At 44.6% G+C, this 22,594-nt stretch overlaps 1 long non-coding RNA gene across 1 annotated transcript; it reads left to right on the top strand.

The window, feature by feature from the left end:
- Window positions 1-1,847: 1,847 nt before the first annotated feature.
- On the top strand, window positions 1,848-19,136 carry LOC148515365 (uncharacterized). The gene is made up of 5 exons (XR_015879414.1): window positions 1,848-1,985; window positions 3,393-3,449; window positions 8,909-8,986; window positions 16,615-16,667; window positions 19,054-19,136. It is a non-coding gene; the product is annotated as an uncharacterized LOC148515365 (long non-coding RNA).
- Window positions 19,137-22,594: the final 3,458 nt, after the last annotated feature.

The following is a 22,594-nucleotide window of genomic DNA, read 5'->3' as shown; positions in this document are numbered from 1 at the left end:
GAACAAAGCCGTTGCTTCTGATTGGCCTGGCATAACACGAGTGATACAACAATACTCCTGCTATCCTATACCTCAGCTAATGTACAGTACATCATAACAGCTCTATGAGCCTCTATAAGTGCTGGAGATTTTCAGTGATTATATGCCAGCAAAATCTTATTTTTTTGGTACGCAGAACTTGTTTTAATGCCTACTTAAATATATATATACATACATGATATAATTTACATACATGTAAATTATATCTCTATAAATGGCGCTTAGTCATGAATTTTGGATAATGTAAAATATATGGTAATTAGGTTTTTAACTACAATTGTTTATCTACCTGAAAAACAGGGCTAAGTATCCCACACTAAGAGCTGGCACTAAAGTATAAAATGTTTCCTTACAGCCTGTAGCTTTGGATGAGAATTATTAAAAATGATCTCTGGCTGACTAAGAAAATTGCTGGTTTGGTGACGGATTAGATATTCATACATGCTGTGTAATCAACTGTATGACAATAGGTTTTAATCCAATTAATTATTTTTGGGGGATTGTTTGATATACTATATGGTTATTCTGTGTGTGCTAAAGTTATCCCTCAGTCTAATGATTTGGCTATATTTGTTGTGAAACAATTAGGTAGATCATTAATGCCAATTAAAGAAGACTATGGGGTCTATTTACTAAGCTGTGTTAGTAGATAAAGTGAACAGTGATAAAGTAACAGCCAATCAGCTCCTAACTGCCATGTCATAGGCTGTGTTTGAAAAACGGCAGTTAGGAGCTGATTGGCTGGTACCTTATCACCATTCACTTTATCTCCTAACACAGCTGCGTAAATAGACCCTTATAGGATGGCACCAAGATTATCTTTATAAATGTAACATTGAGTTAATTTAATTTCTGATTTGGTCACTATATATGTACATAAAACAGGAAAATATAGTAATTTAGGTAAAAACTCCTATAAGCAATATATACTGTATAATACCCTCCATAGTGTAAGTCTGTTATGACGAGTACTCTGACCATATAAAAGCACAACGCTGCAGGTCATGGATCTCCAAGGTGACCTCTAATATTTAATAATTTACAGTAATAAAATATGGTAATCCTTATAAACACAATTTATCCTAATAAATGCTGTTAATTATTACTCTCCAATATACAGATACCATAACTTGTGTATATTTGTATCAACAGTGAGTTCTTCTGTCATCATGTCAAAGTTTATAAGTAAAATATGTCTATTATCAGGAAAAATGCACCCCTGTTGTAAATTATTCCAGTTATTAGAAGTAACGATGGATTCTTGTGCCCAGTAAAATCCCTATAATTTACAGTATCTAACTATCTATATATCTAAGGGCCATAACTATCTATTGGTGAGCAGTGCCACCGCACAGTGGGTGGCTCCATCGCAGCCCTACGACCCTTGCTCCTGGAAAGGCATCCTGCAGCTAGCTAGGATTGCTGATGCAGCATCGGCGGAGTGTCCTGTGGACGCTCCAGATGGACACCCTGCACAGTCTATGCAGCCGATTGGGCATCCTGAGGACACCTGGTCAGTGCTGCACTTACCGGAGCTGAGGGTCACCCCTTCTGCATGATGTTGCGCGCTCAGGGGGCAGGGCCGTTGCGCAATTGTGCCCTGTTATAGCTCTGATCTATCAAGAAATGTTTAATGTCCTCATATAAACAAGCAATCAAAATAGCCACAGTGCGGTAGTGCTCTGCCCTTAGTGACTGTACTGGAGTCGCAAACAAACAGTTCTGTGAGTATTATAGATTAGAGAGTCCACACAGGGCAGCAATGCCGTATTAAGAGCAACTAATATCTCATAGTTACTAGAAGATAATCATACTTGAGTTATTGAATATGTGACCAATAGCTTGTTTCTTATGAGTTACTGAACAGTTTCCCTTGGTGTGATAATTCCCACTATATTGTTTTCCAGAGCAAAAAAAAAGGAGGAAGACTGTCAGCTATGAAGCAGGTAAGTTCTGATTTTATATCTAGTATGTAATATTGTAGTGAGACTTACCAAGCACCACAGAAGCTATGCTGTCTTAGGCCGGGTACACATCAGGCGATATATTGGACGATACATTGTTCCGACATTGATCGGAATCATATGTATCGTCCATATCGCTCAGTGTGTACGCTGAATTGCGCTTTCATATGTGTCATCAGCTACGTCGTTACATCTGATGTGCTGCACGTCAGATGGAATGATGTAGCTGACAAGGCTACGAGGTTGTACACTGGATCGTGCAGTGTGTACGGCCACCTGATATATCCTTCCATCGGGCATCAGGTCAGCTGGGATACACGTCGTTCTGTTGTGTACCCGGCTTAGTGACATGAGACCCTCAAAGAGTCGGGCTTTGCTGAAGGGAAATCCATGGATAGAGGGAGATTTCCGGCTAGATGCAGGGCATGTCAGCCCAAACCACAGCCTTAGTTTGGTAGTAAATGCCGATCTGAGAGCACCGTGCAGCAGGAGAAATTATGTAGGGCCTGAACACTATGCTCTTTAAGACCCGATCTCATACCTCCCAATTGACTTGATTTTCAGGGGACAGTCCCAATTTGTAGGGCACAAATGGGGCAGAATTTTAAACAAAAGTGAATTTGGCAAGTGTAAATGTTGGGCGGCATGTCACCCAGGTTGGTGATAGGGAAATCACATCATGCCTGTCCGCTGACATCAGAAAAAATTGCAGCTGCTGGTATTAAAGGTAAGTAATTGGCTGTCCAATCAGGTTGGTGCGATTACAAAACACAAAGATTTATTCACAGCAAAAGTAATTTAAAACTACCAGTATTTGAAAACAATTTATTGCTTAACATTATTTAACATTTATTTTTGTAGTATAGCACCAATATATTCTGTTGCACTTTTCAATAGCAAATTACTATTTGGGGGATAGTTTTATAGTTGTTAGACATTATTGCCCATTAATTTTACACTACGCTGTTTGTACCCAGTAATTAGATGCCACAGTGTTTATGTATGTAGCGCACTGCAACAATGTCATTCTGCATTCATAATGCTAGGTGGGAACGCTGCATGTGATGGGTTTTTAATTGAAAAACAGATATGATCACAGTGTAAATAAATAGTACAGCAGGTTAGTTACAGCAAGTCATGTTGCCCCGCTACATATTAGCGCCCCCATGTTTGGTGGTATGTAATAAACCCTGCCCCTTTCCAAGTCCCGTCTGTCCATTCCCTTGTCCAGCTCTGGTGTTTCCTGCTCATTTCTGTGTCCTGCCAGCTGCTCCATGTTTCTTGTATTTGGCAGCTCTGCAAGTATCCTAGTAACCCATGTTATACATTACCTGCTTACTTTCCTGTTTTCATGTTTTACATGCTGTCTCTTGTGTTTTATGCTATTAGACAGCTTGATCCGAGTGGGACCAGATTTCCAGGCCCAGATTCCACAGTGTAATCAAGGTATGGTCTCTTTAATGTAAACCTAAAACACATCTTATATCTAAAATTCATTGGTCTGTTTGCTTGTTTGTCTGTCCGGCTGTGCATTCGGACGCCCCTGCACCGATTGGGATGAAAACAACGCGAGGTGGTTCAGATGGATCCTGGCAAGTTTTTAGGGGGTTAGAGTCCCAGTCAGACCTCCCTTTGGTGTATGTACACTGGGCAGAACTATAACCCAGGGAGCCTGTTCTGGGCCTTCCCCTGGATGGATTTGGATGAAACCAATGCGAGGTGGTTCAGTTGGATCCTGGACAGTTTTTAGGGGGTTAGAGTCCCAGTCGGACCTCCCTTTGGTGTACACTGGGCAGAACTATGACCCGGGGAGCCTGTTCTGGGCCTTCCCCTGGATGGATTTGGATGAAAACGTCACAGAGGGGTGGCCAATGGTCTGGGGTGCCTAATGGAGTGGATGGGGTCCTGGTCGTACCTCACGGCAGAGTGCACCAGGCAGAACTTTGACCTAGGGAGCCTGTTCTGGGTCTTCCACTGGATGGATTTGGACAACATCACATAATAAAACTTAATAACTTCAGCTAGTTACTTATATAAACACACTACCAATAACTGTATATGTAAAGATTACAGACGTTTGCGACAGTGTACCCCTCCTCTGAGCATGTAAGCTGTCACATGTACCTCCCCAGCACTGTCCTTGTTTCCAGTATCCTAGGGGCCTATTCATTATCACTAATGGGCCTTTATACAAGCAGAAAAGCTGGTTTCCGCATGCTTTAAGTAACTGGCCTATTCATTATAAGGGGCAATTAGATCATTAAATTCATCTGAATCCCTCTAAAGAAATGCAAGGATTATAAGGATTAACACCAGTCTCCACCTCATGCTCACCTGCTTCTTGTAAAAGCCGTCCTATGTTTGGAGAAACACATTGAAGATACAGGTGCTTCCCGTATTTCTATTTCCAATCGCTGTACTATAGTGCCGGGACTGTTCTCTATATTCATTCAGCTTAGACGCTTGGAGTCGATTACCAGAGACACGTATGCCGACTGTTGTGTGATCTGCTGCCGAAGTCAGATGGCTCCCCGCTGTGATCTAACCACTTGTGGTAACAACTGCTCATGGGGGCTTTGAGGATTGACCACTGTAGATTCAGTGCAGTGATAAAAGGATCCCCCTCCTTTGCCGATTCATCCCTGCGGCATTATCTTGCCATGCATTGCTCTTTGTTATATGTATATGTCTTTATATTTCACCTACTCTATCTGAGGTAATTTGTAACCCAGAACCTGAATACCACTGTGTTGTCATATTTCGTCTATTCTGAGAACATTCCTTTTTCTAGATTAGTTTGACTCTGGGTAGCACCACCACCTAAATATACTGTACAAAACATTAAAATGTTATAACTGTCATAGGTTGTTGTTGTTTAAATTAGATTTGGTCACACTTCCAATAACCAACTCTACCACCCCTTTCTGATCTGTGCGGTGACTTTCTTTTCCATTCTTCTCCCTTCCCCCCTTTTTCTCATATCCCTGAAATAGTAGGAATCTCCCTGTCTCACTGAAGAGTTGAGCAATCTCCCTGATTGCACCTTACTCCCATTATGAAGCTGTTATATAAGAAAAAAAAACAGAGATATGTACATTCAAATAGTATAATTTCCCTGCATTGGTTATAAGGGACAATGATCCCTATGGCTACATGCATTTTCGAAATAGTATCTGTGTGTTTTCATGAACACGTAGATCTTACTAATGGTGCGTAGACACGGTACGATAAAAATGCACGATATGAACGATAATGACCATATATCGTTCAGATAGTTCATTTTTTGGTGCCTACCAACCCACAAATGGCCAGCGATGCGCGGGCACGTATGGACGATAACGATATTGACCATCACCCATGCATGCAGGCCAACCTGGTCGATATCGACCAGGTTACATAGGGACCTGCAATCGTTGATCGATGGTCACTGGCCCGTCGTTGGTGGTGTGCTGGATGATCGATTAAGATCATCCAGCACACCGGGATGGTGCAGGATGAGCAGTCAGCGATATCATTATTGCTGACTGATTGTACCGTGTGTACGCACCATTATTGCTTTGGGGTCCATTTACATTTGGATGTAAGTCAGTTTTATGGCCGTGCTCATCGTTGCTGCTTTCACAATCTCGCTGAAATGCTTTTTCAAAAGTAGGCAAGTGTGTTTATACTGTGACCAGCACGATTGGATATACTTGTTTTAGAAATCTCCTAATACCACCAACAGAATTTAAACTATTTACGCTATTGTAGTGAGGAGGATTAATTAGAGGCTAATTGCCTAAACACTAACTTGTCTTTTTTCCTCTTTCTTCTTTATTGGAAGATTTGTTATATTGGGTGGACTTTCATTAACATTATATCTCCTCTTGCTATTTCATATCATAGGGGTCAATCCTATTGTCCGTGAAGGGTACGAGTTGCAGTTGCCAAGGCGTTAAAGTGTCAGCAACGGCACCTGAACTGGCACCTATCGTGGCCGGCTCTGAGCCCGAATTTGCTCAATTTTGTGATTTTGTACGAGTTCGGGCTGCCGTAAATTGCGGCTGTCGTCGGGATGACTCACACTAGCAAGATCATCACAGACAATAGGATTGACCCCATAGAGAGACAGCTGTCAAGAAGTTCTATTGGAGCTCAAGTATTACTATATGATTATTTAGTTTATTTATACTTACTCCTGGGAGCAATTCGTTTTTAATTGTTTATATTTGAAATAATGATTAAACATTAAACATTGTTTTTTAATTTAGGTATTATCTTGTGTGATGTTCTAAGTGCCACGACACATTTCTTGTTCCATATCCTGTCACAGTGAGGACTGGCATTCCTCACTTGTTGGAACATTTTATATAAGAACAGGTATTCTGTGTGGTGCCAGGGTTCTTTTGTATACTTACGTTTCCAAAACCTGATAGTTTTCTGAGTTTGTCTGCATTGATTCCTGGAGCCCAGCTACTTTCCATGGAAAGGAGGTACGGGATTGCATAGAGGGATCCGGGTGAATCCCTCTGCCCCTTCCACAATGAGTGCCCTGTGGCCGTGAGCACGAGTGACCTCAGGTCATGCATGTGCACTGGGCAGACCCGGCACCGGTAAGTATCACTGCTACTTCATAGCAGCTGTCCCCACAGAGGAGCAGTGCTGAAATGCTTTGGTATTTATGTATCCACCACTGCAATTTGCGTCTAGTTAGATACTTAATTATAGGGGGCCATCCAGCCCCAGATGATGAATAGTCCCTTTAAGTGGCTAGGACTCTGTGTGCTCGACTTTTGTTGGGTACAGGCTCAATAAGTGCTGAACTAAGTTCTGCTTCTGCTCTCATTGACTTACCTACACTTACCTACACTTGCCTGTCGTAGTACAGTAGATGGTTGAATTATTGCTCTGTACCATCAATATGTCATGTTTTGCTATAGCAGCCGTCCTGTTCATAATCCTACTGGAGAAACTGCCACCAAAAGCTGGGCAATGGGAGGTAAGCTAGAGCAATACAACAATACGGGTTGTAGTTCTGATCCCAGCTGTCGGGATGCCAGTGCTCAAAATGCTGGCGCCGGAATCCCGACACCAGTCAGAATCCCGGTGCTGGTATCCCGAACGCTGACCTCCTGATGGTAAGTATTGGGGTTAAGTGGAAGGTTAGGTTAGGGTTAGGCACTATGGGGAGGCTTAGGGTGCGGGGGGATGGTTAGGTTTAAGGTGCAGGGGAAGGGTTAGGTTTAGGCTGCGGGGAAGGAGGGCTAGGTTTAGAGGTAGTTTACTTACGTGGCTGTGTTGGGATTGTAACCCAGTCTGGATGCCAGCGTTGGGATTCTGAGTGCCTGCCTCCCGTACTCAACCCAATAATACATATCTCATGTAATGTAACGGTGTGGGCAGATTCCAGATATATTTGTGGCTTCTATTAGTAGCTCTTTTATATAAGGTAACCTTTGAATAGTTTAGTGGTCCTTTAAATTAATATGTATTTTATATAAGGTAACCTTTGAATAGTTTAGTGGTCTTTTAAATTAATTTGTATTATATAGATTTACATTTAGACCTTGTTTTCAATGTTAAAGATGTGATCTACACACTGAAGGTACTGCCACAGGGACTGTCACTTAGTTCAGTTAGTGTTAATACAGCTATCTAGGGGCCTATTCATCAACACTAAAATAACGATTTTAAGAACAATTTTCCTTAATTACCGTTATTTTAGTATTCATGAACACACTAAACACAGGAGAAATTACTGATATCTCCTGGTTATGTCCGCCTGCGTTAATTTCCACACTAAATTGTTGGTTTTTTTGTAAACTTTACTGTGTTCTGCCTGGAGAACATAGTGTCAGAGCAGCAGACGGAGCCGGAGGCAGCTGCAGTGAGCAGGTAAGTCGGGGCTGGGGGGAGGTGAGCGGAGGGGGGTACACAGAATTACCGCAGCTGTAGGCAGTGCTGCGCATGCGCTGCTTTTACGGATGTATCAGCGCTTGCGCAGCACAGATTCCAGCTGTGGTAAGTTAGTGTAGATAGGGATAACTATTTCCGAAAAGCTGTCATCGCAAAAATGACAGCTTTTCGGAATAGATAGTTATGGGGAGGAGGAATGATGCATTCCTCCGGTAATTAGGTAGAACTTCATGCGAGTTCTAAACCTAATTACCTCCAGGGAAATGTTAGTTATGATGAATAGCCCCCCCCCCCAGTGTTTTGAAACACAATGTAAATTGACAAACTATCAAAATGAAGGTTGTCCATGCACAGAGATCCAATGTGTATAAATTGGCCTATTTTCAACAGAAATAAATGTATCATGTTATACCGTCATTCTAGCTGGGAAATATAGTGTACTATATCTATATCTCTCTATATATATATATACACATACATACATACATACAGTATATATATGTGTGTGTATATATATGTATATATCTCAATATAACAAGGGGTATTCTGTAGTGTATATTTATACCCAGATAATGGTGATACATTAGTGGTGGTATTATTTTGTCTTAGAGAATATGGAGTATATACCTGAATTATAAATGACACTGTATGTATATATATATATATATATATATATTATGACAAGGGGGTATTCTGTAGTGTATATTTATACCCAGATAATGGTGATACATTAGTGGTGGTATTATTTTGTCTTAGAGAATATGGAGTATATACCTGAATTATAAATGACACTGTATGTATATATATATATATATATATATAATGACAAGGGGGTATTCTGTAGTGTATATTTATACCCAGATAATGGTGATACATTAGTGGTGGTATTATTTTGTCTTAGAGAATATGGAGTATATACCTGAATTATAAATGACACTGTACCTGTGACTTTCTGTCTCCTCCTGTATAGAATTCCCCCCTTTATACTTTGTCTCTGCTTCTTTTCACAGACCCTGTGACACAGCCACCTAATGAGAACACACAGGACATCTTAGTGTGGGCACCAGCTGCTGCTGTAGATGAGAAACGTAAGCTTCAGTATTTCTCTTTCTATAGAGGAAATGTATCATATATACAAATATTAGTGGTTCCCAATTGTAATAACACAAAACAGGAACTATTCATTTATCATTATTCAGAGTATGATCCACCCTCTTAGGCAACTCCCCACACACAAATATGTACATACAAATACACACACATACACATATGTACATACAAATACACACACATACACTCACACATACACATATGTACATACAAATACACACACATACACTCACACATACACATATGTACATACAAATACACACACATACACTCACACACAAATATGTATATACAAATACACACACATACACATATGTACATACAAATACACACACATACACTCACACATACACGTATGTACATACAAATACACACACATACACTCACACACACAAATATTTACATACAAATACACATACTCACACACAAATATGTACATACAAATACACACACATACACATATGTACATACACATACACTCACACACACACACAAATATTTACATACAAATACACACACATACACTCACACACACAAATATGTACATACAAATACACACACATGCACATATGTACATACAAATACACACACATACACTCACACACACTTTGTGAACCACTGAAATATATAGCGGAAAATTTTGGGATACATTCAGTATCCCGACAAAGGGGATGTCGGCGCTTAAAATCCCGATGCCGGCATCCCGAAGGTAAGTACTGTAGCAGGGTTATGGGAAGAGTTAGGGTTATGGGTTAGGCAATAGGGGGAGGGTCAGGGTTAGGCACTAGGGGGAGGGTTAGGTTTAGGGTGTGAGGAGGGGGAGGGTTAGGTTTAGGGTGTGGGGAGGGTGAGGTTAGGTTTAGGGTGTGGGGAGGGGAGGGTTAGGTTTAGGGTGTGGGGAGGGGGAGGTTAGGTTTAGGGTGTGGGGAGGGGGAGGTTAGGTTTAGGGTGTGGGGAGGGGGAGGGTTAGGGTGTGGAGAGGGGGAGGTTAGGTTTAGGGTGCGGGGAGGGGGAGGTTAGGTTTAGGCATCAAGGAGGAAGGGGTGTCACGGCCAGGGTATTTCAGCATGGCGCTAGGCGGGTGTTACCTGTGAGGTCATTGTGGCGCGGGCTGTCTGGTGGCGGAGCTGGTGTCTGGCGGGGGGCTTTGGCTGCGCGCGTTGTTGTGCGGCCCTGTTGTCACTCTGCGCTGGTGAGGCCTGGCGGCGTCTCCGTTCCGTTTGGCATGGGCGCCGCCATCTTGCCTTCTGGCCATGTGATGAGGCTGGCCAATCCTGGTGAGTCACATGTTCCCTCCGGCCAGTAACAGCACGGCATGGGGTATTTAGGAAGGGTCAGTGCCTTCCTTCTTTGCCAGTGCAACGTGTATCTCAGCCTAGCTGAGAGGGAGTTCTCTGTGCTTCCCTGTTCCTGTGAATTCGCTGTCTGCCAGTCTGCCTGTCAGCTCCTAGTTCCCACTGGACTACCCCGCTACCTCCATCACCCTTGCCCATACCTGAGTGCCTGAGCCTGCTGACATCCTGCGCTTCAGTTCACTATCTGCAAACCTGGCTTGATTATTTTCAGTTCACTATCTGCAAACCTGGCTTGATTATTTTCAGTTTCACTACCTGCACACCTGGACAGCTCTAATTGTTTCTACCTGGACATTAACTCTTTTGCTCCCACCACAGAACTCTTGTGCACATTTATATTTTCCTGGACTTTTATTTACTGCCACATTATATGTCTACTCAAGCACTTATTAAAAATCCTAGTTTTATTTTCAAATCTGCTTCTGTGATCGCTCCTGCTACCACCCCGGGTCCACAAGCAACCCAGAACATAACAGTTTGCACTGGCCCCATGGAGCCGGACACAGATCAGGAGTCAGGAGTGGATTTGTTCAGGTGCATTTCTGGTCGTTTAGAAAATCTGGAAAACATGCAGCATCAGATGGCTAAATTTCTGCAAGAGATGTTCAAGCGACAGGATAGTTTGCAAACTTCCTTTTCTACCCCTGAAGTACCAGCATCTACATCCGCATCACCGTCTGGGAATACAGGAGGCAGATCATCTCCCCGCTTACGTCTTCCTTTACCAAATAAATTTGACGGCAATCCTAAACTCTGCCGAGGATTCCTAAATCAGTGTGACATACATTTTACCCTGCAGCCTGACAACTTTCTAACTGCAAGAACTAAAGTGGCTTATATAGTCTCTCTGTTATCCGGCCAGGCCTTGGAATGGGCTTCCCCACTCTGGGAGCGCTCAGATCCGCTGCTGGATAATTATGCAGGCTTTGTGTCATCCTTCAGGAGGATTTTCGATGAACCTGGGCGTACTGTATCAGCATCATCAAACATCATGACACTGAGACAAGGGGTCCGTCCTGTCAGTCAATATGCCGTGCAATTTCAAATTTTAGCATCAGAGCTCAAATGGAATGAGGAAGCCCTCACCTCGACCTTCTGGCATGCGTTGTCAGACCGACTAAAGGATGATCTAGTCACTCGAGAGCTTCCTACTAATCTGAACGACATGATTTCGTTGTGTATCAAAGTTGACCTACGCTTCAGGGAACGTCAGGCTGAAAAAAACAGAACTGACCGGCAAAGTTCATTTACCCCCTCCATTTCTACCCGTCCCATTCCTTCCCCTACTGAAGAGGAGCCTATGCAGGTGAATCATACACACCTCTCTAAAGAAGAACGTCAGAGAAGAATGCAAAAGACCTCTGTCTGTACTGCGGAGAGTCTGGTCACCTGCTGATCTCCTGCCCCCGTAAACCGGGAAATGCCAAATCCTAACTGACCCTGGAGACATCAAGTTAGGAGTTATGAACCCGTCTCCAAAAATTAAAGATTTCACGATTACCCTAGCCTTGGATCTTAAACCCAAACCTGTCTTTGCTACTGCTCTACTTGACTCGGGAGCAGCCGGAAATTTCATAATGTCTAGTTTCATAGATAAATTTCAGATTCCTTGTTTGTCTGTCAACCATGCCATATCTCTGACCTCTATAGACGGACGCCCTCTAACTAATGGGATAGTCACCAAAAAGACTCAACCAGTATTGGTCCGAATTGGGGCACTTCATTCTGAGTCCTTAAAATTCCTGGTGATATCAGAGGCCTCTCAAGAAATTGTTCTTGGTCTACCCTGGTTACGTCAACTTAATCCCAGGATTGATTGGAGTTCTATGCAGATTCTGTCATGGGGTATGGACTGTCAGAAATCCTGTCTTCCAAAAATTCGACCTGTGAGAAAGACAGTTCCATTAGTTTCTTCTGCCATTCCCAAGGAATATCAGATGTTCGCCGACGTTTTCTCTGAACAACAAGCAAATATCTTACCCCCTCATAGGGAATGGGACTGTCCAATTGAATTGATACCTGATAAGATACCACCTCATGGTCGTATCTATCCACTGTCCTTGCCTGAGACTCAAGCCATGACCGAATACATCCGGGACAACCTGGCAAAGGGGTTCATTCGCCCCTCTACTTCACCTCCCGGAGCTGGGTTTTTCTTCGTTGGCAAGAAGGACGGTGGTCTAAGACCATGTATCGATTATCGAGGCCTTAATGACATTGCTGTAAAGAATCGATACCCTCTTCCCCTGATTACTGAGTTGTTTGATAGGGTCAAGGGCTCTGTCATTTTTTCTAAATTAGATCTAAGAGGGGCTTACAACCTCATTTGTATCCGAGCTGGCGATGAATGGAAGACCGCTTTTAATACCAGAGATGGACATTTCGAGTATTTAGTAATGCCTTTTGGATTGTGTAACGCCCCTGCTGTCTTTCAAAGTTTCGTTAATGAGATTTTCCGGGATCTGTTATATGTTTCGGTTGTTGTCTATCTGGATGACATACTGATTTTTTCACCCTCTGTGGCTAAACATCAAGAACATGTTAAAGAAGTTTTGACCCGTTTGAGAGAAAACCACCTTTACTGCAAACTGGAGAAGTGCGTCTTTGGAGTGCCCAGTGTACCTTTTCTCGGCTATGTAATATCTGGCTCCAGTTTAGAAATGGACCCCAAGAAGGTACAGGCAATTCTGGATTGGACCCGACCTCAGACACTGAAGGCCATCCAGAGATTGTTGGGCTTCGCAAATTATTATAGACGCTTCATTAAGGGATTTTCTACACTGCTGGCTCCCATTACAGCCTTGACCCGCAAAGGTGCTAATCCTGCCCAATGGTCACCTGAGGCAGAGTCTGCCTTTCATCTTCTAAAACAGGCCTTTATCTCAGCACCAGTTCTTCGACAACCCGATCTGGACAGGCCTTTTTTGTTGGAAGTAGACGCATCATCTGAAGCTGTGGGAGCAGTCTTGTCTCAACGTTATGAGGACAACCGAGTCCATCCGTGTGGGTTCTTTTCTAAAAAATTCTCTCCTGCCGAAAGGAACTACGCCATAGGTGAGCAAGAACTACTAGCTGTAAAGTTGGCATTGAAGGAATGGAGATATTTGCTAGAAGGCGCCAAGTTTCCATTCATAGTATTTACGGACCATAGAAATCTCCTATTTCTCAAAAACCTCCAATGTGTGAGTCCTCGTTTGGCCCGCTGGGCAATATTCTTTGCCAGGTTTCAGTTCACCCTGACCTTCCGGTCTGGAGCACTTAATCAGAAGGCTGATGCCCTATCGAGATCTCTCCTCTGATGATCAATCTGAAAATCAAAGCAATACCCCTGTCTTGGAATCAAGAGTTTTCGCCGCATTACAACTTCAGCCTCCTACGGGAAAATCATTTGTGGCCCCGGAATTAAGGAAGCAGCTTCTCACCTGGGCACATTCCTCTCTCTTCGCAGGGCACTCAGGACTCGGAAGACCTTGGAGTTCCTGAAAAGACACTATTGGTGGCCTTCTATGAAGGCAGATATAATGGAGTTTATCTCTTCCTGCTCCTCCTGTGCCCAGCATAAATCATCACAACAAGCTCCAGCTGGGGAATTGCTTCCATTACCTACTCCATCACGTCCATGGACGCATCTCTCCATGGATTTCGTCACAGACCTGCCAGTCTCTCAAGGTTTCAACACTATCTGGGTTGTAATAGACCGATTTTCTAAGATGGTCCACTATATACCGTTGAAGAAGTTACCTTCTGCCCCTGACCTGGCACAGTTGTTTGTCCAACACATATTTCGTCTACATGGCCTTCCTGCTGAAATTGTCTCTGACCGTGGTGTGCAGTTTACTGCAAAATTCTGGAGGGCTTTGTGTTCTGTTCTTCAAGTGAAGTTAAACTTTTCCACGGCCTACCATCTGCAAAGCAACGGCTCCACCGAGAGAGTTAATCAAGATCTAGAGACTTTCTTAAGAATTTTTATGTCATCTTCCCAGGACAATTGGGCTGCCTTGCTGCCGTGGGCTGAGTTTGCACATAATGCTTCCTACCACTCGTCAACTAACCAAACGCCATTTCAGGTTGTATATGGCCTTCATCCTCGTGTTCCCGAATTCTGAAGCCTGCCTGTTTTCGATGTTCCGGCCGTGGAGGACACGGTGCGGAATTTTGCTGCCATCTGGACTCAAGTACGGTCTGATTTGTTGAAGGCATCCTCTCGCTATAAGACCCAGGCCGATAAGAAGCGTAGAATAGTTCCACGCAGGCAAGTAGGAAACCAGGTCTGGTTGTCTACTCGGAACCTTCGTCTAAGAGTTCCGTCTATGAAATTCGCACCCCGCTTCATCGGTCCCTTCACCATAACAGAAGTCATTAATCCAGTGGCCTGCCGTTTACAGTTACCCCCATACCTAAAAATTCCCAATTCCTTCTATGTTTCCTTATTAAAGCCCCTAGTCCTGAATAAGTTCCATAATGCTCTACCTGCTTCTCCTCGAGTCCAGACGGAGAGAGGAGTTGAGTTTGAAGTCGCCCAGATCTTGGACTCTCATCTGCGCAGAGGTCATCTTCAGTATTTGTTGGACTGGAAAGGTTACGGTCCAGAGGAACGTTGCTGGACCGATGCTCGTGATGTCCACGCTCCCACGCTCATCAGGAGATTCCATTCTGCCCATCCGGAGAAGCCTGGTGAGTGTCCTGAGGCCACCCCAAAAGGGGGGGGTACTGTCACGGCCAGGGTATTTCAGCATGGCGCTAGGCGGGTGTTACCTGTGAGGTCATTGTGGCGCAGGCTGTCTGGTGGTGGAGCTGGTGTCTGGCGGGGGGCTTTGGCTGCGCACGTTGTTGTGCGGCCCTGTTGTCACTCTGCGCTGGTGAGGCCTGGCGGCGTCTCCGTTCCGTTTGGCATGGGCGCCGCCATCTTGCCTTCTGGCCATGTGATGTGGCTGGCCAATCCTGGTGAGTCACATGTTCCCTCCGGCCAGTAACAGCACGGCATGGGGTATTTAGGAAGGGTCAGTGCCTTACTTCTTTGCCAGTGCAACGTGTATCTCAGCCTAGCTGAGAGGGAGTTCTCTGTGCTTTCCTGTTCCTGTGAATTCGCTGTCTGCCAGTCTGCCTGTCAGCTCCTAGTTCCCACTGGACTACCCCGCTACCTCCATCACCCTTGCCCATACCTGAGTGCCTGAGCCTGCTGACATCCTGCGCTTCAGTTCACTATCTGCAAACCTGGCTTGATTATTTTCAGTTCACTACCTGTCTACTCAAGCACTTATTAAAAATCCTAGTTTTATTTTCAAATCTGCTTCTGTGATCGCTCCTGCTACCACCCCGGGTCCACAAGCAACCCAGAACATAACAAGGGGTAGGGAGAGGTTAGGATAATGAACAACTGGTGTTGGCATCACCGGTGTTGGGATGCCAGCATCCAGATTTCGACCGCCAGTATCCCGAGCGCCGGCATCCTGTACCCAACCTGAAAATGATATATGGCAATTAGATTATTTTTTCTTTCATTGTAAAGGATGCAATGTAATTTTACAGTGATTAGTTTCAATGGTTTGTTTGTAAAAAGTTTCCTTTTGGTAAACTGGATAAAACCCCTGAAAATCCACATCCCAGTGATGTTCAGCAATAAGGTATGATAATTATCCGTGGCCAACACTAATCGTAATAAGTTAGTATATCCTTGTTATGTTATATAGAAAGCCAGGCCTGATCTACTGTAACCACAGCTGAGATTAGTTGATGTTCTTTGATATATATAAATGTCAGGATCACGTTCCCTCTATTATTTACACAAAGTGATTTGTAAAAGTGTTTGAAGTATGGACACCGGGGACTTCACTTATGTATTACAGATCTTTAGGTAACTGTGTATAGTTTCTTTATGTCCAATGTAACAGAAGAGGTCAGAAAGCAACAATGACCTAAACTGTCAGTAACCTATTACCTCTAGCTCGTTCACATTCTATGGCGTCGGCTGTGCAGCACAGCCAATGTCCCGTACACTTACCGCAGAGGCCGCCGGTGACGGACATCAAAAACTGGGCGGGCACGTGTAAATGCCCGTAGAGTTGTGACGTCAGGCACCACACACTTATCAAATGTCAGGCCGACAGTTGGTAAGTGTGTATGCACCAATTGTCAGATAGGACGGTGGATTGGCCAGAGTGCCGATCCGTCATACTAATGTTTACCCAGCTTTCCTGTCTGATCTGCACTTTGTTACTATGTTACTATAATGTTTCCTTTCTGTGTTGCAGTGGATGAGTACATCCTAATGGCCAAGGACAAACATGGCTACAATGAGGAGCAGGTAAGAAGGGACAGGCAGAAAGCAGCCTCGCACATCATTGCACTTCTCCATCTATCTATTGTCCTCAGTGTTTCATTATAGCTATTTATTCCCATACACCATGGTAACACGTGGCCCCAGCCATACTTGCCACATTTATCTCCTATCCGTGAGTTACCCAGGTGAGATGCAAGTGGTCATTCCATCATCATGACTCTATCAACCATGTGGCACAATACCATGAATCTTGGCATGGCACAGAGGGACATGTCCATTATGCCATTTATTGGCAATAATCGCATCACACCCCTGTGCCGCCTGTATTACTAAGAAGTGGGCGGATGTAGATGGGGCATCCTGCTCTCCCTGAGTCTCACAAACGTATGGGGAGAGTAGGCATGTATTGCCCCAGCTGATTTGTAGTTCTGTAGCTATGCTCCATTGTTACTAATGCCAAATGAATCAAGGTCTCAACATACTGTATCCATAATACACCTGAGGGAAGTGTAATAGCCTGTGAGATGCAGGCATCTGCGCCATGCTGTCTGCACGTTCTTATAAAGTGGCAAACATTTGAAATAATCTGGTTTTGCCTTTTGCTGCAAAAATGGTCAAATGGTCGCTGGAATTGCGCCATTGTCGTCTTCTCACAGGCTTTTATATTCTCCGCTGGTGTTTTTAAAAACGACCTTCTCCATGGTTGCAGCACTTTTCATAGAATCCTTTATTTAGCTGAATGACACTATAGAGGTGTTCTATTTTCTGTACATGTGATATATCCCTACCTATCGTGACAGGTTTTCCACCAAAGAAAAGTTTATATATTTATGTATTTATTTACTGGGTGACTTTATTCCCCTCCCCCTTTTTAGCGCCCAGGACCCTATACCACTTTTTGTTTGCCACTATTTTGAGTAGTGCTGATGCTTCTGTTATCCCAGTGACATATAACACAACATGGATAACTATTAAATGGCATATTATTATTTACCAAACTGTTTTTGTGTGAAATCGCCCAAAACAGCCAATTTCAGGGAATATTTTAAACACTGATTATCTCCTGGATGTAAGGAGAGACTGGAGCAGATGTATTTTACATTTGCCGTGGTCCCTCCAATTTCATTCACAACAGCCCCTATAGGTTTCCATGGAGGCTGCTAAAATGTGATTTTACCAAGTTCCATAATGAAAAGCTTCCAGGATCTTGGCCCAGTAGCTAACACCATGTTCAGATGGGGACACCATCAAATGTTAGCCATTGGAGCCTATGGGCTATATTATGCAACATTTTCTGGGAGAGGGATGGACACACATTTGAGGTAGCGCACATGGCAGCTGACCCTAGAAGTACAGTTATTACATTAGTGGTCACTTTACTTCTGCTACATCTCAGGCATGTTCTCCTACTGGAACCCCTGTCCATGTATATGAGAATATTAGTAAATTCCAGTGGTACTTAATTTATTACTGCTGTGATTTGTGACAATTAGAAATTATAATTATTGGGAGCAAGACCTGATAATTGGTATATATGCCCCTAAGCCACTTGTGAATTCATACTCTTGCTATATGCCAGTTAGCGCTCACATTTTGCAGTTACACCAGTGTTTCCCAGCTCGCCATAGCTTCAATTTGGTGCAGCAGCCAATAACACTCACAGTGATTCTTATTGGATGCTGCTAACTGACGGGGATGGGCCAACGCGATCGACTGGTTGAGTGCCTGCGGTCGACCACTTTAACCATCCCTGCTTTAGACTGGTCACTCCCTGCTTCATGGCACTCTCAGCCCTCCCACCTGTCCATGATGTGCCGATGTAATTACTGTGCTGCCTCCCGGCTGCACCCAGCTCACTCAGCTACCCCCCTGTCCATGTTCCGCCAGAGGACTCTCTGTGCTGCCAGCGTATACACACACAGAACCTGGATCCAACATTGCGATGTCTCCAAGTACCGCAGCTGAAGACAGGATCGCAGAGAGCTTCCATTTGCATCGCATTGCTGGAAAGGTGAGTATACATGAATTCTTACTTACCAAAGCTATATATTGCGTCAAACTGAAGTGATATATAGTGAAAAATTTAAATTCTATTTCTTCATTCTTTATGAAGAGAGCCCAGAGTCACAAGTGACATAGCTAGTACCACCTGTGAATCTTATAATGTGTCAGTCAGTAATGAATACACCTGTGCTTCACTAAAAAGATATGGAAAGCATGCCTAGTTAGGGTGTCTAGAAGACTGCATATGGGGAACACTGAGTCAGGTTCTGATGTCACTGGGTTAGGGAGAATGTATCCAGAGCTTGTTATAATTAGAATGTGATAATACTGATTATGTGTTTCTTTACCCATATACTCGATATCATCACTTCTCATGCCACACTCCTGCTCCTTACACCCATGACAGGCCCTTGGCATGCTATTATGGCACAAGTACAACATGGACCGCGCTCTGGATGACATGAATAACTTCACCCCTATTAAAGCCAGCTGGAGCGCAGAGGATAAAGCCATTTTCTATCAGGCTTTTTGTTTACATGCAAAAAATTTCGAGGCCACACAGAAAATGGTAAAGTGACCAAGTGTGAAAAAAAATATATATATATAGTTTTTCCTTTATAAAGCTAAAAAAAATTTCATTTCCCCAATTGAAACTAATTTGGTTTACAAATAGTCATTTATCAGCTACTGGGAGTTTTGGGAACAACCATTAAACCTATGAACGTCTCTGCAGCATGGAGCAGTAATTGTTCTGTAAAGTGCAGAACACTGTTACAGCAAAGTGATATACTGCGTACTGGTCACATGGGTTCTGAGCTGTTCATTGGTTACAATGGTCACAGGGGGAATTGCATGTAATGCTAACTATGCAGTATGGTGGCAGTGGTAACAGATTGTAGTGTCTAACAATAGGGCCAAGGGTGTAGCTACAGTAGGTGAGGGGGATGCGGCTGCTATGGGGCCCGGGCTGCCTCTGCACACAATCATGCTGCACCACACGACAGTACACACATTACACCCTGTAGTGTACTACTAAGTGCGGGGCGGCTGCTCACCTCCTGAGTCCTCTGGGCTGGCTCCGTCTCTCCATGGTCCTCACTGATGCTGGGAGGAGGCGTGGCCATGCTGAGCCTTATGGGAGTGGGACATCCTCAGACGCCTCCTCCTGGCATCAGTGAGGATGGAAGAGACGGAGTCAGCCTGCTGGGACAGGAAGGAAAGAAGAAGCCGCCCAGGGAATTCAGGAGGTGAGCCCCCACCCACGCTTAGTAGTCCATGGAAGGGGTGGCCACAAAAATGTTGCTATGCACCCTCCCCCCCAGGTCTAGTTACACCCCCGAATAGGGCATGCACCTTTTTTGTCATAGCATGTATTATGTGTGGCGGAAATGGTATGAAATACTGCCGGCCGCATGGCGGTTCGATTCCCGTCAGCGGCAGCCCGACAGGAGCAGAGTGCGACGCAGCGGAAGCCCGACAGCGCTGGAAATCCCGATCGTGGATAGGTAAGTATCCACTAACCTAACCTAACCCCCCTAACCCTGTCCCTCCTTAGGGGTGCCTAACCCTAACTTCCCCCCCAAGTGCCTAACCCTAATCCCCCTCTAAGTGCCTAACCCTAACCACCCCCTTCCCCGCTGCCTAAACCTAAGTCCCCCGGGGGGGGTGCCTAACCCTAAGTCCCCCCCGGGGGTGTCTAACCCTAACCCTCCCTTCCCCTAGCCTAACCCTAACCCTCCCGGGGGGGTGCCTAACCCTAAGTACCCCCCGGGAGCCCTAAACCTAAACCTCCCCCATCGCGGCGCCCGGCATCACTACGATCGTGACGCCGGGCCCCGGTCTCCCGGCGTCGGGGAAATGCGGGCGTCTACATCTAGACACCCTGCATTTCACCCTTACCGGGATAAGACAGTCGGGAAGCCGGCTGCCGGTATTTAGAGTCGGCTTCCCGATTGCCTCCCTGTGTGGCATGTCTTTACATTTCCCATGTGACCACTGGAGCTGTGCTGCAGCCACATCTGTGGGCACAGAACATGAGTTCTCCTGAGATGCACAAAGTAACATTTTTGTGATACAACTTTATTATTTTCTCCAGAGGGCAGCAGATAAGTGAATAATAATTTGTTGATCATCTTATCAATTGGGGATTTGAAATGAATTGTGCAGTGACAGCATATTGTAAGTGACTAGTGGATTACTCCTGTAGGCACATGTATGATGTGTTAGTGGTATAGGCCTACATAACAACATAGTAACCACCTACCACTTTTACCACAGCTCCCTCATAAACCAATTAGCAGCTTGGTTAATTACTACTACGTCTGGAAGAAGGAAACACCTACAGAGGACGCATTGGTCAGACAGGGTCGCCGACTGAATCGGTAGGTGGGGTGAGAGGAGGCGCCTGTGTCAGAAATAGGAGGTGGAGAACTGATTTGGGAGAAAGGAAGGGGAACAGGTTATTGTTTATTAACAGTTATTTTATAGCACCATTATATTACAGTACGCTTTACAACTGGGAACAAAACTGTAATAAATTAGACTTGGTAATAACAGATAGAGAAAGAGGTAAGGCCAGGGCTACAACTGGGGGGGCTGTGGGGTCATGTGCCCCAGGTGCAGGATATAGGGGGTGCAAATGTCCACTCTGGCATTTATATTATCATTAGCGGTGCACCCGGCTCCTTCTCTGCCGGGGCGAACCGCTACCATTGCACATTGCAGCAAGCAGCTTAATGCTGCCCCTTTTTGACTTCCCCCTCCCCCGTCCTCTGCATTGTCTTTACAGACTTTGAGAGATGTCGTGACGTCTCTCCCAGTCCATTCCCACACAGTACCCTGCGCCGTGGAGCTGTTAAGATGGCCGTGGTATTGGGGAGGGCAGCCAGTACCGGCCCATCCATTACGCAGATCTTAGAGCTCTACATTAGAGATGGTGCTGCCGCCGTGAATCCAAAACTGCTGTCATCGCTGTGCAGGAACAGGCAGGTAAAGTTGCTGGCCGGGAGAGGAGAGGGGCTGTGGTGTGAGGAGGCTGTGCATTGAGGGGGCTGTGGTGTGAGGAGGCTGTGCACTGAGGGGGCTGTGGTGCGGGTAGGCTCTGCATTGAGGGGACTGTGGTGTGAGGAGGCTGTGCACTGAGGGGGCTGTGGTGTGCGGAGGCTGTGCACTGAGGGGGCTGTGGTGTGCGGAGGCTGTGCACTGAGGGGGCTTTGTGAGGAGGCTGTGCACTGAGGGGGCTGTGTGAGGAGGCTGTGCAGAGGGGGCTGTGGTGTGAGGAGGCTGTGCACTGAGGGAGCTGTGGTGTTAAGGGGATTTGATGAGTAGGGCTGTGAAGAGGGGGCTGTGAGGTGAGAGAGTTTTTCTGTGCTGTTATTAATGGGCAGGTAAAGTTATTATAAATATAGAGAGGGGGTTGGGAGGGGCAGTAAGACAATTAGTAATATCTAAACATGAGGGGGTGCCAAATTACTGCCTTGCCCCGGGTGACTGAAATCCTAGTTTTGGCCCTGGTAAGGCTTCCAATCTGTAGGGTAATAGGAGTATGATACAAGAGGATAAGTACTACATATTGCTTATTGGTCTACAGAATAACAAAAACAATTAGCAATCTCATCAACTTGCGCTAGAATATACATTACATAAAAGGGTATTTGGTAGGTAGGTAGGTATTATAATCTCCTGAAGTGCCTCCCTCATAGGACACCAATGCAGTATCCACAAATAAGAGAGAGAGGAGATATATATAGTAAAGTGCAGTTTAATTCAATATCAACATCAACAAATGTGCATAAAAATGATCATAAAAAATGTGCAGAAATACTTTACTATATATATGTAATGTATATTCTAGCGCAAGTTGATGAGATTGCTAATTGTTATTGTTATTCTGTGAGTATGGTGAAGGAGTGGGAGCACCTTTTATAGTTATTCTCTTTACTTGTTGC

Source organism: Taudactylus pleione, unplaced genomic scaffold, assembly GCF_031769625.1.
Source record: "Taudactylus pleione unplaced genomic scaffold, aTauple2 ptg000250l, whole genome shotgun sequence".
Taxonomy (NCBI): domain Eukaryota; kingdom Metazoa; phylum Chordata; class Amphibia; order Anura; family Myobatrachidae; genus Taudactylus; species Taudactylus pleione.
The sequence above is the reverse complement of the archived record's forward strand: the minus strand, read 5'-3'. Positions and strand labels throughout refer to the sequence as shown.